We start from the raw sequence: 14,202 nt of genomic DNA on the forward strand, positions 1-14,202 counted from the left end.
ATTAAACTCAATTGAAAATGGATTATTGTTGTCGACATTATGTGTGTATGGCTGCGTGCGCATGTGTGCGATTATGTATTTACAAAAAGAAAAAACAGGAAACAAATCAAAAAAAAAATTACCAGAAAAAAGGCCACAGATAACTTTCACTGCCTACGAAAACACAGGCAAGGAGTAAACATAAATTCAAGGTTCTATAAACAATAAGGGTTGTCTCACAGCATCGCTGATTCGACTACAGTTTATCTAACATCAATAGCTACACACTTTCCCTATACACTTCTACGATAGTAGTTATATATTAGATTAATCGTATATTTGTAATCTTGACCGTCGACTACACAAAGTTAACTACCATAACCAGTTTTGTCTGTATCTCCGTATGTCTCTATGTATGAACGTTTTCGAAATTGCAAGTGGAAAATCCGTCTTCGTCTAAGGTTTTTTATTGCTCTCTAATACTTATTCTTCATTAGATTTCAAGAAAATCGTTTCATGAACCCGCAAACAACTAAAATGTAACCATTTTTCTTCCCATTTAAAAAAAAATAGCCGCAAAGTTGTGGAGCTTTAACTATAATATTTTCTTCAATAAAATCTCTCTGTAAAGTTCGAATCATAAAAGTGTTCATTTTTCTTTTTTCCTCTCCTTTTTTTTCTATACGTCTTTAATTTTATTTCCGAATGACTTCCCTTTCATGCTTGAAAATCAGTAAAATCATACTTAAATTTATTGAAAAGTCGTTTGTAATTGACAGGGAGAATATAATGTATTAGGTTTGGAAACAAATTCTTTCCGCTGAAATTGGTTGCTTCATAAAACATAGCTGACGCATTCAGTTTTCCCGAGATCCCGTCCTTAGGTAATGACGTTCGAACGCTGTAAGTTTCAGTTGTTTGCAGGCTATCCTGCAGTGTATATTAAAATTTAAAAGATTTTATGTCATCACAGCTGCAGCTACGGAAATTATTAATTTGGCCTGAAATGAAAATACAGTAAGCTACGAGATAGTTATAGCCGTGAAAACGATGAAATTCACATACGTCCGTCCGTCCCTCGCACAAACAGCCAAAATCACAAAATCATTTTCAGCATTGGCTTGGAGATTTTATCGCATCTCGCTTATTTTGTTATTTCAACTCCTCCGACTCACGATGTTGCTACGGCGTGAGTACCCGTAGACTACCCGATAAATCCATAATAAGAAGTTTATAGATAATAACGACGCATACTTCGATCATTAAGCTTCGCGACAAGTATTATTATTACGATTACTTAATTTAGTCGGAGAAATCAATCGTAACATTAAAGTCTTACAACACTGGCATCTACGGTTGTCGGGTTTTACTGAAAACTCCGTCGTTCATTAGATTTGAACCCACGATCATTGAGTTGTTGGTCGGGGTCGTTTGCCTACTCGCGCACTCAGTCGAAATTTGTGACATATATATTTTAGGCAAAGTTGCATTTTATAAATAAGAGGAATGCATTTATTTTCACATCTAATATTTATATCGTACAGGAAAACGATACGATATGCAAATGTACGCAATCGATACATTAAGGGAATACTTTTCCGGATTATGTGTTAAACATATATTAATCTGATGATGGGTATTGAAAAATTCGCCTCAAGCCGTATATAATTTATTTAGCTTTTTCGTCACATTTTGAAAATTCACATTCTCGCACCTATATGCATGCATTTGAAAGTGTAGATGGTCGGGTGCATTTTGAGTGCAGTCATCTGTGTTCATTAGATACGGTAGGTGTTTGCACAATCTTTTCCAATGTAAATTTTAAACAAGGTCGTTTTGAATATTTCACACACTTTCAGTTTTTCACTTAACTCTGATGATTTTATTCTAGCAAAAAAAATAATAAATTTTTTAAAATTTTTTTGAGAAGGATCACTAACATCTGTTCAGCATTCATTTTAATTTTTTTTTCTTCTCTCCAAAATATAATTTTTAAATATATTTGTATTTCCGTAGCAGTATTGTGGAGTCAGGTGGAGATAATATTTCAAGTGAAGAATATTTCTAAGGTAGAATTTCGCCGACGCTCAAAAATGTTATTCATATTTCTAAAAAACAAAATGCTGGCGAGGGCGGGTCGCAAAAAACCGACTGGAACGTCCTGCCACAGGTTGCAATTCTTCACTTCGCTGAAAGCTATTGTTAAGAGAAATGAATCTACCACGTCATAACGTCCACCATAATTAATTTAGAATTAACACACTTATCTTGTCGCATTCTATTCATCAAGTCCCTTGATTTCATACACATATCGATGGTACTGTTGAGAAAAACAAAATACTGTAAGGTATGCTATCCACTACGTTTATTTTACAGTTAGCGCAATTTTAGGCGTATTATAGGTCTTCATTTGAGGAATGTGGAAATTAGTTTTAAACATTCTGCCTCGTTTGCGTTACGCTTGACAAGCATGAAAGCCCAGAAAAGTGAAAGAAAGGAAATGTAACCATTTGTAACTCTGTAAAAGTGGAAAGTTTGAATTTTTTATCCTCTATGATTTGTGAGTAACGAGCAAAAGACTACACATTTTCGTTTGGTAAAACGGAATCGCGCTCAGTTGACGCTCCACTGCGGACTTGTGTTCCGATCACTTTAGCCTATTTTCAATACTAACCTGCGTGCAACAACTTCCAATTGATCTTGCACACTACTATTAAATTACATTAGATTAATCTACAAAATTTGTAGCGTTTGTAAAAAAATGGAAAAAATCGGTCAAGTCTACTCTATATTGTAATGACCCATAATTTTATTTTTTATATCTTTATAACGCACGGAAGCAAACATTAAAAACCTCATATAAGTTCTTAGCTAATTTCAAACTCGGAATGCACCGAAGCTTGTCCGCCTGGCTTTCTGTCCGTTTACGCAACTCCGTACTATCGGTGGTAAACATTTTCTCGTTCACAAAAATGAAGATTTCGCTTACACACCTGCAAAAAAATTTGAAAATAACCCAGAAATTTCAAAAAAACATGCCTGGTTCTGTACCGGTTGTAAGTGTGGCTCTATGCTGGTTGTGTAAATGCTTTTTTTCTTTTTTCTTCCTTCTTATTTGTTTTATTGTACTTATACTAAGTTTTATTATTAATTTAATATAAGTTTTGCTTTAAGTGCCAATTGAACTCAACTGTTATTTGTTTAGTTGAGTTTCATGTATAAGTAGAATTAAAATAAATAAATAAAACGCACACACGCCTATGTAACGAAAACAGTCAATAACTTTGCTTTCTCTTACTCTACAAAAGGTATAAAGATTATTCAAAAAAAATACGGAAACGATGATGGGTATAAAAAGTTCGGTCACAACCGAATATAAAGTCCTCAAAAATCAACTATAAGATTCACAAATTTAATTCATGCTAAACTATGTATATGCTGTGAATGTTTGCTATTATCATTACTTTTCCTAAAATTCTCTCTTATTAATAATAAATATGATGAAAAATAATGGTATGAAAATTTTCCGGTTTGTTTGTAGTTGCGAAACGAGTGTTGCTTCTCCAAGAACAGAAACAATGAAAATTATTACTTTTAGGCATACTAGAAGTGAAATATAAAAACGAATTCATTCAAAAGTAGAGAAAAACTTACAAGATAATGACGTTTCGTTTATATCATGATAGCAGAATGAACAAGTGAGCAAAGCCATATAAGTTAAAGCTAATAGTTGGCTTTCTGATAACGAATTGTGAAAAGAGTATATTTTGGTTTCACATTCAGGCAGGACACGGCCATTAATAGTCCATTCCGATTTGAAGGCTGTCAGCAATCTACAACAATATGGAGCGTTCGGCCCATAAAACTTGGTCAATGTAGATTAAATTATGTTTAGTTGAAACCTTTTACATTTGAACAATGTTTAAAATCTTAACGCGACTCTCTGTACTAAGCTACACGGGAAACTACTTAAATCATGTATCGCAGTAAATTGATACGGTGTTGAATTAAGGACTACCAGGCTTTTTTTGCTTATTCCCTTGCACTCCGATGATATTGGTCTTAAGTTTGGGAGTGTGATGCAAAAGTACTAGCGGTGTTCTCTTACTTTCGAGTCCTTTCACTTTTATAATAATATATTTTTCTCGCGTACTAAATAATTTGGTAATAGATAGTAATTTACCAGCCTTCTATATATATAAGCTCTCGATATAGACAAACTCTTATCATGTACCTAATTTAGCTGAAATTTAAAAATTGTAGCTCAATTGAAATGAAATAAATTAAGTATAAAGTACGTTACGATGATCACGTCCGAAGATCCCACTACATCAGCCACGATTGAAAGAGCTGTTATCAATGAGAGTTGATAAGTCACGCTTATTGGAAATCTGCCGTGTGTGTCCACATAACAAAGAACTTCAGTGAAAGAATTTTTAAGCTAGATAAGGTATGTGAAATATCATTCTACAGTTAGCTATTGTTAAATCAATCGACTTTCCTTAAAGAGCTTTTCATTTCAATTAAGATCCCAGAAAAAAGACCTTTTAGGGCACCGTTCCTAGTCTCTTAAACGAAAGCAGTCTTTTATACCTTACACTACAGTGATAGTAAGCAGTTTAAAAGGGAAGAAAACTAGATCGATCAGATATGAAATGAACGACTAAAAAGCAAACTTTGGTAGGAGGAGTGACGAAACCGGTACCAAACTTAAAAGCACATCTCTCGCAAAGTTTTCACAGGACTCAGATAGAAATCGTTTCTTAATTTTAGTGATAGATTACAGATTCATTTCTTTCTTAACAAGTTTTTTTCTCTTCTACCATATAAGTGCTCGGCTTTACTGAAGAGTCGCTTTTATTTGTAATACTGCGGTAAGTTGCCACTACACAGTTCGGAATCTTACCATCTCTGACTATATAGTCGTTTTTGAGAAAAGCGAGACTTTAAATAACAGCGGTGTGTATTCAATGTTTTATGATGAACATAGGTAAGTATTCATATTAGGCAATAAAGCAATAAGGCCTTACTTGACTGTAACGATTTAATCTATAAGAAAGTTTAAAAAAAGGTTTTCTTTTTCTTTTCAAAATTTCCTAATTTATGATATTTAACAATATGTTTAAAAGACATATTTAAATAGGATTTCATGAGTATTCACATCTATACAATCACAGCTGCTAATTATAATATACTGAAACTGAAAGCTGAACCATTCTTTTCTCGTTCATTTAAATATGTGTTTGTATGACATTCTTAATAATGGACAGTAAAACCGCTTAACAATTGACTACGCAACTTATTTAGAGTGCGAAACAGACTCCCATGAATGTTATCTGCTTGCATGCAGGCCCATATCCACAGCTGAGATGGTTAGAAGGAGAAACGAACAGAAAACACATTGAGCTGACATTGACAGTTTGTATTGAATACTGAATAATAACAACAAAATCCATGTCGAAATATATATATACACATATTCATGTGTGGTTGTGTAAACTGATGCATGTAATAAGTCTAACTATCATTTAAATACTGCTGGCGGACGACAGCCAAACGTTTTGGTTTGGTTTGGTATGCTGATCAATATAAAATTTTAGAGTGTTGGGCGTAATGGAAAAGAATACATTATCTCCCAGAAATACATATGTAGAAACTCAGCTGCAAATACATATGTCGATACTATTCGGTAATTGCCTGGAGCTAAATTTTCGTTTCTAACTAGGTTGCAACTCATCTTTAACATGATTTCTCACACCGTTTAGAAATTTGAACCTGGCCAGTAATAGTGAATTTTTGAACATTAGAACTGTAATCGTAGGGGATAATACCATATTACCTACGACGAACTTTACCATAGCATAAGTACTTTTACTGCAGCGCAAGTATTTATACCATATTATCAGAAGTTATTCTGTAGTATAAGTATTTATATTGCACCGTAAGTGCTTATGCCGGAGTGCCAGTGAGTATTTACAGCGTAGTCTAATTATTCATATCGTAGTGTGACCACTTCTACCGTTGTGTAGGTATTTTTATAGTGCTTACACCGCAGTACAGGACAAACATTTGTACTGCAGGACAAATACCAATGCTCTCCGCACTGTAAGTACTAGTACTTCAGCATAAGAAATCTAGTATAAGATAGTTACAATTTCAGTACTAATGCTATAGCGTAGCGCTATTGGCTGTTTGGGAAGAACTACTCAGTTAGTTATTACGTATTCGTCTCCATAGTGATAGGGGATGGGAGGTAGCAGCAACAACAGCAGCAGTAACGTAAGCATTACAATCTCTTGTCAAGTGGAAAAACCTTTGATAACAAGTGACATTGATTTAAACTGCCACATACACTCCTACGAACAAGAGTATGTGTTTTTAAATTTATATTTTTATCAATTTTGTTTGCTAAGTTTTTAATCAGAAAAAAATTTAATGTAATTGAAAGAACTCATCCCATTGATCTTTAATAAAAATTTCACATCTAACGACAAGCATTAAAGTGGTAAGTTGTATTAATCTGTTTGCCGTAATTCACTGTTATCTTCTACTTATACCGTGTCTAGTCCGTCAACACTGTAATCTCGGTGCTAAGGCTGCACATTATTCCTCAACATCCTTAGCAAGTAAATTCATTGTCATTATCCATTGGTGGAAAGCGTTGAGCGAAGTAGGTATCGAAGCATGGAAAATATCCGTTTTAATTGACAGTTGTTATGCGGCTTTAGATTTAGATACGCCCGGTCAGCTACATATAGTCAGAACGAGCCATCCAACTAAGCAACCTACACGAACGGCATCACGAAAGAAAATATTCGAACACATGCCTTTCAGAACAAAGAGCAATAAAAAAAGAGCAACAAAAAAAGGAAAAAAAAAAACATAAAACGAGGGTAAAATTGAAGCTGAAAATGGTTTTATTATAAACGCAGCGATAAATCTTTTATTCAGTGAAAAGCTTTACGAAATGCTTGTATATTAAATCCTGATTATGCGGTAAATTTATTTTCCTTTTGGCCCCAAATAAAATAAAACAATGAAAACAATAAATAAAATTAAATTGAAAGATGAATCCGCAAAACGAAAAAAAACACTTAGATAGTCCTAACAGGAATTCTTAAATTCATAGCCACTACTCAGGACTGCGTGGTATGGTATTCCAATCAAATTGCTGCAGTGTGAAACATTACGTGATAAACAAACTTCAACAGATGAAAGGACAAGATCAAATTATGATTTTTTATTTGTTTTGTATTGAAATTAAGAAGACTATGCGAGAACTGTGCACAGATATGTAATTGTGGTTAAATATACCATCACTAATTTGGAGAATGTAATCAGCATAAAAAAATAATCTAGTACTTGGTACTACTAACAAGAAGGAAATACACAGCAGACAAATCTCCAAAAATTTTATTTGGAAAGCTCGTAATTATACATACATTTACATAGTTTTATGAACACACAGTTTCTAGGGAACTATCTACGAACATTGGAATATGTCTTACTAACCAATTTCGACGAGGCAATAGTACCATTTTTTAACATAACTAAGAAGGGCACACCAAGGATAAATGTACGTTTCTGAACTGGTGCTAGCAAGGGTGCCAAAAGGGATCTATTTTCATAAGGAGGCAAAGAGATAAGCAGGTTTCAAATCAAACTCCGAAAGGTAAAGAGTACGAATCACTTTTGAGAAGATGCTATTGAATCTACACCTATAGAAAGGAGAGCATTGCGCCCGTTAGCTATTGCTGGTCTGTTTTGCAACAATACATCGTTGAATTTGTTCAATTGAGTAACTCGTCATACACTTTGCTGTTCCCACCATATGCGCAGCAAAACTTTTTGGTCAGGAATATTCGGCTTCGGTGTCAATATGGGTAGCTCTTCTGGACTAATCCACGATTTTTTGCGCTGGGTATAGTCGTAGTGGACGCTTTTTTCATCGCCAGTTACAATGCACCACAGAAAACTCCTCTTTCTTGCCTGGCAAGCAATGAAACCGCGATGTTAAAAGAACTGAAAAGGCATTTTCAGATAATTCGTATAGTAGCCATTTCTCCTCCTTCTGGATCTTCCCCATCGTATGTAAACGTTTAGAAGTAGTTGATTTATTAACTGCTAAGTCTTTCGAAAGTTCTTTGAGAGTTTGAACTGGGATTTCGTGTAATAAGTCTTGAAATTCATTGCCTTCCAACACTTTTGGTCTTCCACGCTGTTCTTTGTCATTGTGGTCAAAATCACCACTTTTAAAGCGTTCCAACCAAAATCGACAATTAAGACATGACGGAGCAGCATAATTATAAGTTTGTAAAAGTTTTTGATGAGCTTCGGCTGCAGATTTCTTCAAAGTAAACAACAACAGTAATGAACGCCGAAAATGCAGTCTTGAGCATTTCATGATTAGCCTCTCTGTATGCACAGAATAACTCAACAATATTAAATGGAAAACTGTTATTTTATATAGACAAAGGTCACAATCATAGAATTTAACCGTTTCTTCTACATGAGAGAAATGAAATTTATTAACAAAAACGGGCGTGTTCGCGGTGACAACTTTGTTATCTTAGACATGCATTGGAAGACGTAGCAAGCGCAGTGTAGGCTCATACCCGTTTGTCTTACTATTCGAATACTCAGAAGTATTTCCCACAAAAAGCGTCCTCTATAGTGTTTTTCTTCAAAAAGAAGCAGGAGTCCGAATATTATGTATGTAACTAACAGCTGTAGTGTATGGATTCCAAAGGGGATACTTGGATACTTTCTGAAATAGATTAAAAGTATTAAAGTCGTTGGCAAGTGTCTTCAATAAAATGGCGCTAAGCTTTAGACCAGCGACATATGCATCGGTTTGTTGAGAACTAAATTCAATAAATGAATCTCTCCTTACCTGTAAAATTTAATTTTGAAATTTTTATACATGCATATAATTGGTAAGCGATGTTTAATTAATAACATTCACATGTTATATAAAAACACATATAAAGCATTTATTTTATATAATTTTTTTCTACTTTTATTTGCAAACAACAGACAAATTACTTTACAAGCCAAGCAAACATAGCATAATAAAGTTTCTCATAAACAGTTTTAATTAGTCTTATTTTCTATATGTTCCTGAGTTGACGTTTAATTGGTATGCGTAACGTTTTTCTGTGTTTTGTATGCATTTCTTTAACTTGACAGAATTTAGAATTTTTATATAATGCTTTGAAAAACTTATGCGTTTGACTTGTAATAGAAATTCAATCCAATAGAAGGAACGTGATAAAATTTCGTTTCCAGTTTTTCGCATAATATTAAATGCTCTTAAGTGAAAATTTAACATTAAAAAAAGTTAAATAAAAGTTTTAATTGTATTTTTTCATTTAACCTCAGATATTTCTAGTAATTTTTTGAATGCCTTGCTACATAACCGTTCCTACAGAAACTGAAGAAGCCCTAATTTTCAATGCTTCTTAATGGAAATTCGTCCATAATAATAATTTGACATAAAAATTAACTTTACCAAATTTGGATCACGTGAGACTACTTTTGGGATCGTTACCCAGAAAAATAGGGCCTTATATGCCAAAAAGGAGTAGTTTTTAACGTTTTATAATGAAAATGGGCCCGTAGTAAATTCACCATAAGAAATTTGGATCACATTGGTCTACTTTTTAGACCGCAACGCACACATAGAGGTCGTCATGGAAGCAAGCCCTAGTTTAATTTGACGCCAGCAACTGGAAATTAACAATATCTTTGAGAAATAAATGAAGCTTGTTAAATCTAGACCACCTTCGCGTTTAAGTATCCTTCAATAGAAGGATTTCAATGAAAATAATGAATTTTTTATACAAAAATAGCATAAGTTTTGATGTATTGTCACCCAAATGAATAAATGACTGTACTGGGCAAAGTAGCGTAAGGTATCTAACGCTCGGCCTTAGCTCAGACGAATTTTTACTTATTTTTCAAAAAATTTGGAATGCTTTAATAAAAAATTAAACATTAAGAAAGTGAAATAAAAATTTCAATTGTATTTTTTGTTTATTTATTTTTAGACATACTTGCCAATATCTTGCTTGAGTAATTCAATTTTTTATTTTAAAACCGAAAATCAAACTGAATCTACCTTTGTAAAAACTCTCTGAAAGTAATGCCTCACCTAACCACCTTTCACGTTCACTAGAAAATACAAGTGGACGATGATCCTTAGAGTCTCTTTTCTCTGCTGTCTTCACCTTGGTTATATTCAGTTCATGAAATAATTTTCAAATTTAAAGATTTTTCCTTATGTGGTTTAATATTGTTGTTCTTGGAATCCAATAATTGAATGAACGTTTGAAATGAGCAATGAGGCTTGCCGCATTTGTTCTTGATGTCATAAATAAGTTTCTCTAACAATTTTTATTATTTTGTTGAAGATCAACTTTTTAAATCGTGATTTGTGCACGTAAACCACTTTGAAATTTCTACAATTTAGGGGTATCCCGCTCAAGTTTTTGGGAGCTTCGCAAAGTGTGAATACTGTGTCCAATAAAATAGCGAGAGAAGAGTTGCCGAATCGTGAGGGGTGATATAAACATACAATTACTTACAAATAATATTGAAAAAGCAAAAAATTATGCTACAAGTCATGGAAAACGTAAACATCGTTCGTAAGGTCGAATATACTTCTCATCCCCGTTTAAGGCGATTAGCTGCATATAGTGGGTGACAGGTATTTCAAATACCCACAAAGCATTGCCAAAGGTTACTGTCAACAACGAAGCAATTGAGACAATTATTGAAGAAATATTCAAAAGCTGCCATAGGTGAAATTTTCAGTGTAAAGAAGCTTGGCCTTATTTATGTATTTTTTGTCTGTATATTTCGTGAAGAAATGTACAAAGTACGGATTGAAAAGCTGCTGCATAAGATAGATCATATACTCGCCTGCTCGGCCTTATACTGCAAAGTTTGTAGGTACAGCGTTTGGGACACTCAACTGGAATGTGTTTCCAATCGCGTTGCTTTTCCCCTGCTTATGCCTTATGAAAGCATTTAAAATATTTATATTCTATTAGAAAAATGGGAAGGTTATTTGGTCGGCAGCTTACATTATTTCGAACACATTTCGTTTAAAGTGTTTTCTTGAGATAAGAGCAAACATATATATAGTGTTTTATAAGCAAGCAATTTGATCATAGTTAGCGGGTAAGCTTCTTTTTTTTTTAAATAATATTTGTGGGAAGAAAATGTTAACAGACCTTTTCTGATTTTCAATATTTTAAACAGCATTTGCGTTGCATTTTAATTAGCTTTAATGTAAATAATATATATCCATTAAAAGTTGTGACTAGTTCACTAGCTAAAGGAGACATGAAAAATGACTTGAGCTGTGTTATGAAAGGCCCTAATTTCTTTTTCATCAGTTTAAGGACTTGCCGATAATCCTATCCTTTAAGCGGCTGTTATAAAATACGCGGGACAAGGACGGGAAGACGTACGAAAATCTTTATTGTATTTTATTATATATACGTTAGCAAGTATTTAATAAAAAGCTAAGGTGCCATTCCTAAGCTGAGTCCATAGTTTGATCACAACTTTAGTTTTTGAACAGCTCCTGCTGAGGTTCGATAGTGGTGATAAGCTAGCACTACATCTTATTTGAACTTCCCCTGTGTAGCTAGAAGGCCTAGCCGAACCCCACCTTCGGGAGCTGTAAATTTTTCTTATCTTTCTTGATCCTTTTATTTCTTTGCTTCTTTTTGCTCTACTTTTTTATGAGGGAAACTGAGAGAGATAAGTGCAAAAAGGACAGTTATAAAAAGTACAGGTATAGAATAGTTCATACCTAAGCATAATGTGTCCTTTGGCAATTTACAAGTCAGTGAGGTTGACATCCCGATTACTAAATCAGCAGAAGGCGTTTTTTCATAGCCACCAATGCTAATCTTACATTAATTTTACATATAGACGAAGGAATACCGAAGAGCGTTATGCAAATTGCGATAGCATCGGCTGAGAATGCTTCAAGCGAAAACATAGAAGGACGTGTAATGGCTATAGAAGATAATGGCTATGAAGAAAAAAGTATTTTGCAAAAAGACAAATGTCAATGGGAATATTGGAAAAAAATTATGAAAAAATATTTAAGCTACTAACACTTCAGATGATGATGGACAGTTTGTTACAAGCGAACCACGAAATATTATTAATAGGACAAAGTTTTTTAGATTGATATTTTTAAAGTATTTCAATGTTAGAGATATTGGCCCTTCTTCAACAACTGTGGGCCGCACGTGTAAACCATCAATCCAATGTTTAGCGTATGGAGTAGTTTGGTTTTTAAATCAGGTTGCTTGAGTTCAGTTTCTATATAATTTTTTTAATTTTAATTTCTGCTCAATATGTAAGTCAAGATATTTTACACAGTTGCGGACAGGCACATTATTGCCATTGAAATGAATTGAAGGGCAAGAACTCTTATTAGGCATGAACTGATCTGGGTAGATTTTTTGATATTTACCTTAAAACTCGATTTCTTCATCCGGACCAAGATTTTGTTGACATGAGATTGTATTACGGCCTCATCTAAATACGTCGTACTTAAGATATTGTCAACGATCGAAAAATCTGCGATGAAAATTCCATATATTTTGGACTTAAAAAACCTTCCCAAATACACTTCTTGGGTTCTTTTGTTAAATTTCTTAATTAAATTTTTTATAATTTTTTTTACGATAGTTACCCGTAATTGTAAATGAATAATTCAATGATTAGACTATCTTGACGGATGTAGTCATCAAGCGGTGCACATGTCGCGTAATCAATTTTTATACATACATCACTTATGACTTATCATCACGGTGACGATGTTTTAAAAGCTTTTTCATTGAATAAAATTTATGGGTTATTGTTTTTTTTTTTTATTTATTTTAGGTAGAAATTTGTGCTCCGACGTAACCATTAGTAACAGCCAGTCGTCACCTGTAATATTTTCCCGTACAACTTTAATTTTATAAGCAAAATTGATGGCGAAAACGCTGGGATACCCATTAAATCTCTAAATAATTGAGTGGATACCGTCATAGATAGGGTGGGTAAAATGTTTACAAGTGAATTTTATTCATTTGCATTTTTGGGAGGATTTAGTTATTCAATACATAAATTACACATATGCATACTAAAAAAAAACCTTTTACGTACGCGAGCCATTATATGTAATTCTAGTATTCAGGTTATTTTAAAATTGCGCTCCGACCATGACACCGTATTGCCTTTAATTTTCAATTATAGCAGTGAATATTGCTGACCAGCTTGTAAATGATAACGTCGATTGTTGAGTAAAGAACATTGAAATTGAAAATAAAGGCTTAATATAGGTTATTAAATATTCTATTCTAATAAATTTTGTGAAAAAATCCTAATTTAAATGGTAAAATACCGCATCCGTTAAAATTTATTTTAATTTATTTGCCAAAAAACATATCCTTATCATGCTCGCTCTTGCTATTGACTTGCCAAACGTTTAGATGGTTTTTAACTTTTGCTTTTTTTTTTTTTGTTTTCACTAATATGCAAAGCTACGCATTGAGAGCTATTTCCATTTTTCTAAAATAAATTCATTGACGTTGTCCAAAACTCATCTCTCTTTTACAGAATTTTTAACATAACTTTAGGCATGTAGAGTTTTCGTTTTTCGTAGCTTACTTTTCGGGTTAAAGTAGTAATGTAATTTTCAAGTGCTGACAGTGAGTGAAGTTTAGAAATCAGGTATCAATCCTTGTCATGTTCATACTATAAATGCAGTGTTAACACAAATGCTTATTTGATTTAAACGCAAATATGGTTCTTACGAAATAAATTAACGGTTTCCATAGGCTTTAACTTAAATTTAGTTATTTTTAAAAAATATTCCGTTTCGCGTTTTTCTAAATTTAAAAGGATGTCTTATTTTTCTTTCCATTTTATTTTACAAGTTAAAAGTCTCATAATTTTGGATATTCCTTGCCTATTAAAAACATCTGCCTTTGGTCCTTTATCCATTATAGCCATTAATGCGTTAGTATGTATGCATCTGATTGGTATTATTATCCTTATCATGCTAAGCGTTCTTGTTTGTGTGTTGAAATATAATTTTTCTTTATACCTTGCGCCATTTGTGGTACAAGGCTACATTAAGTTTGTGCGAATATATGCAACAACCGGAAGGAGTTAGGATGGATCTATTTTTTGTTAAACTGATCGGTT

General features: G+C 33.3%; 1 long non-coding RNA gene across 1 annotated transcript; it reads left to right on the forward strand.

Annotated features, from left to right (window-relative positions):
* The first annotated feature begins 6,313 nt into the window (after nt 1-6,313).
* On the forward strand, nt 6,314-6,698 carry LOC119636201. Its single transcript, XR_005247134.1, has 3 exons — nt 6,314-6,347; nt 6,428-6,484; nt 6,546-6,698. It is a non-coding gene; the product is annotated as an uncharacterized LOC119636201 (long non-coding RNA).
* Nucleotides 6,699-14,202: the final 7,504 nt, after the last annotated feature.

The sequence above is a fragment of the Glossina fuscipes genome, unplaced genomic scaffold (assembly GCF_014805625.2).
Source record: "Glossina fuscipes isolate IAEA_lab_2018 unplaced genomic scaffold, Yale_Gfus_2 28, whole genome shotgun sequence".
NCBI lineage: Eukaryota > Metazoa > Arthropoda > Insecta > Diptera > Glossinidae > Glossina > Glossina fuscipes.